We start from the raw sequence: 3,459 nt of genomic DNA on the forward strand, positions 1-3,459 counted from the left end.
TGCCAACTGTTGGGTCTGTGCAGAGGTCCCACACCATGGCGAATCTGGGATCCCGAACTCGGTAATACCGCTTACCAAAAGAGAAATCTACGATGTACAACAATTTGACTCTGGATTAAATAATACAAAGTGGGAATCTGAAAGGAGCAAATATAACTTTGCGGGATGGTTCCCAAGGCCAGCCCTGAAAACCCAGGATGTTATCGATAGCCTTAGAATATCCCCACCAAAAGGAGCAATGAATACCACCTGTTTTGTAATCGGAATGACGCCGCACCCTTCCAATTAGGAAAATCATCTTGCGTCCATACCAACCAAGCCACTGCCACGAACACTGCCCAAGTATTGAATGGGACATATTGGGTATGTGGTCTGAAGGCCTATCCATTTATTCCCGGGGGGAAAATACATTCATGTGACCGAATGTGTGGAAATAAATGCATGTAATTGATGAAGCATTGCCTTAAAACAAGAAAGGCTAGAGTGGTTGCTGTTACCTTGCTTATATAGTCCCTCACCTCCGAATAGAAAAACATGAGCCCAACCTAAGAAAGGAGGGGGGGGGGGGGGGGGGGAGATAAGACGTAAGACCCGAGAGGTCCCTGAAGGAGACCATCTGCTGTGGACAATACTCCCAAACTACAGCACTATAAGGGCAGGGGTGGAAATACAGAAACTGGCGGCTGCCCTTGAAAATTTAATTAATATGATACCACCGGCGCAATGGGAGAAACTCAATCCCAGATATCAGCCATAACCACCGAAATGATAGCAACAAAACTAACAGCTTTACAGAATCGAATGGCTTTAGACTATCTCTTGGCCAAAAAAGGGGGAACTTGTGCGCTGATTGGTAAGGAATGCTGCACCTTCATCCCAGACACCTCTTCCATAGTGAAAGATAAGGCAGTAATAGCAAAGAAAAAGATAAGCAATATAAGAAAAATTGTGGATGAACTCCGAAAAGATGAAAGATGGGGATGGGGTGACTGGAGACTGACCGGTTGGGAAAAATGGTTAGCTAATTTAGGCATACATGTATTACTAATAATTGTAGGTTTACTGATAGGATTCAATGTGTTAAAATGGATAAAGACTAAGCTGGTAATGTCTTTGGGAGGACAACAATACAAGCGCAAGAAAGAGAGAGTAGCAGATTACTCCTGGACTTTGAAAAAGACAGACTTAGAAGGACAGAAATGGCAAGATTGTGAACCTCTGCACTGTAGAGTGAAAAAAAGAGGACAGAAAATAAAATTGCAAAAACAACAAATGGTAAAAGAAAAGAAATGGGGGAGTTGTTAGAAATGGGGAAAAATGTTTTTGCAGATATAAAAAAAGCATACAGAAAAGGGGTACAGCAAGAGAACTATTAACCCTGCAGGTATTTAGGAAAGAGTATCTCTACTTTTCAGTGTATAATTGTGGTTAATTAAATACTAGCTTTGGTGTGTAATTATTATAGCAAATAAGTTTTTTTAAAAGTTATGTTTTCAGCAAAAAGCTGAGATAACCGAAATGCTTGGGCTATACAAAATGATACAAGTTAATGAAATGTCAGAGGATGGAATGTACCAGCAGAATTGATACAAAATGTTAAACCAGATCTAGATGTACTGTCGACAAAATAATGTGTGTGTCAGCACTTACAGAGAGGAAGGTTGCCAACCTGGGGAAGGGGGCAATGGGCGTGGAGCATAGATGGGCAGAGGCAAAATACTAAGGGAGATTGAGTAATGCAGGAGTCAGGAGAGGTGACCTCACGCAGCTCAAAAGTATAACTGTGTAGTAGTTTGAATAATCATCACTTCAATTGCTGTCTGCAATTGGGGTCCTTTCTTGCAAGATCGTAGAATAAATTGTCTTGTTTCCAGCTTTGGTGGTCTCGTCTAAATTTTGTTGAATTTTGTTTCTAACAGGATGGATAAGCCTATTTAATTTACTGGGTTGGCAGGGCTCGCTTAGGTCAATTAGCCAGACAGGACAATCTGAGGTCACCATAAAGGACTCTCCCCTCACCGGAGGCAAGATGACCCCCAGGTTAAATACCACCAGTCATCTCCCACTAATGACAGCAAGTTCTATGGTCCATTCACCATGGCAAATTTACATCAGGATAGGATGTTGAATTAGCAGTTCATGTTGAAGTGGGCATATTCACAGAATCCCTACAATGTGGAAACAGGCCCTTGTTGGGCCAACAAGTCCATACTGACCCTCTGAAGAATAAACCACCCAGGCGCATTCCCCTATCCTATATTTACCTCTGACCAACGCATCTATCCTATACATCTCTGAACACTACAGGCAATTTAGCATGGCCAATTCACCTGGTCTGCACATCTTTGGATTGTGAGAGGAAACCAGAGCACCCTGAAGAAACCCACACAGACATGGGGAGAATGTGCAAACTCCACGCAGATAGTTGCCCAAGATAGGAATTGAACCCAGGGCTCTGGCACTGTCAGGCTGCAGTGCTAACCACTGAGCCACCGTGCCACCCTTTAAACTTCCTGCCGCTGCATCATTCACATACACACAAGTTTTTCAGTTCCCAGGAACAGAGATTTGCTTTGTTTTGGCAACTTGTTCATACAAGACACAAATTAGTAGGAATCCTGCACTCTTTCAAACAAACCAAGTAGAGACACCTTTGATTGATATCAAGTGATTCAAAATCATTGCAATTAAAGAACAGTGAATGTTTTAGTGCAGACTCCTGAGCTGCCAACAGGCCTGAAAATATAAGTCTGTGACAATTCTCGCTGAGACTATGCCTCACCTATCAAGTCACCACCATCTATTCAAACACTTTATTTTCCTGTTTTTGTGGGTTTGGAATGTTTTAAAAGATGACAGTACTGGATCATTAGCAATTTAAGATGAAACGTGGTCAGTAGTTTTTAAGCCAGAATTCTAACTGGGCCTTGGAGGAGAAAGCTGAATGTATTTTCCACCGTTCATGCGTTGGCTTTAAAATTGCTAAGTTAGTGAGACTCAAGGTTCAGCTAAAAACAATTTTACATTTTTTACTACTGGGCAGTCCTGAAACATTAAGAGGAAATGAGGTGGATAAGATTGACTGGTGAATCTTCAATCCAAGAGGAGTTTGTTGGGAGGTTTTCTGCTACTTATGCAGACCATATGGTCTTAAGCCTGCAAGACAATTATGGATCTGCAATAGAGCTCCATTTTCCCTCTCTTCTTACTCAGTGCAGACAGTGAAAAACAAATCTGTGAAATAGCCATTAGAGACCCAGAGGCATTAGAAGTGCCTGGAAATCCCAATATAAATAACATTCAATAGCAACAGTTATGTTAAAAACATCAATGTCACAATTTAAACTAAATCATCACTAGTGCATACCCTCCCAAATTGACTTGGGGCTTCAGTTTGGTTTACTAACTCTTCCAGGAGATTGCGTGGATCCAGGTGAAAAGAGTTGACATGGTATTACA

Source organism: Chiloscyllium plagiosum, unplaced genomic scaffold (assembly GCF_037043375.1).
Source record: "Chiloscyllium plagiosum isolate Xiang-an unplaced genomic scaffold, Cpla_swu_hap1 HiC_scaffold_4, whole genome shotgun sequence".
Classification (NCBI taxonomy): domain Eukaryota; kingdom Metazoa; phylum Chordata; class Chondrichthyes; order Orectolobiformes; family Hemiscylliidae; genus Chiloscyllium; species Chiloscyllium plagiosum.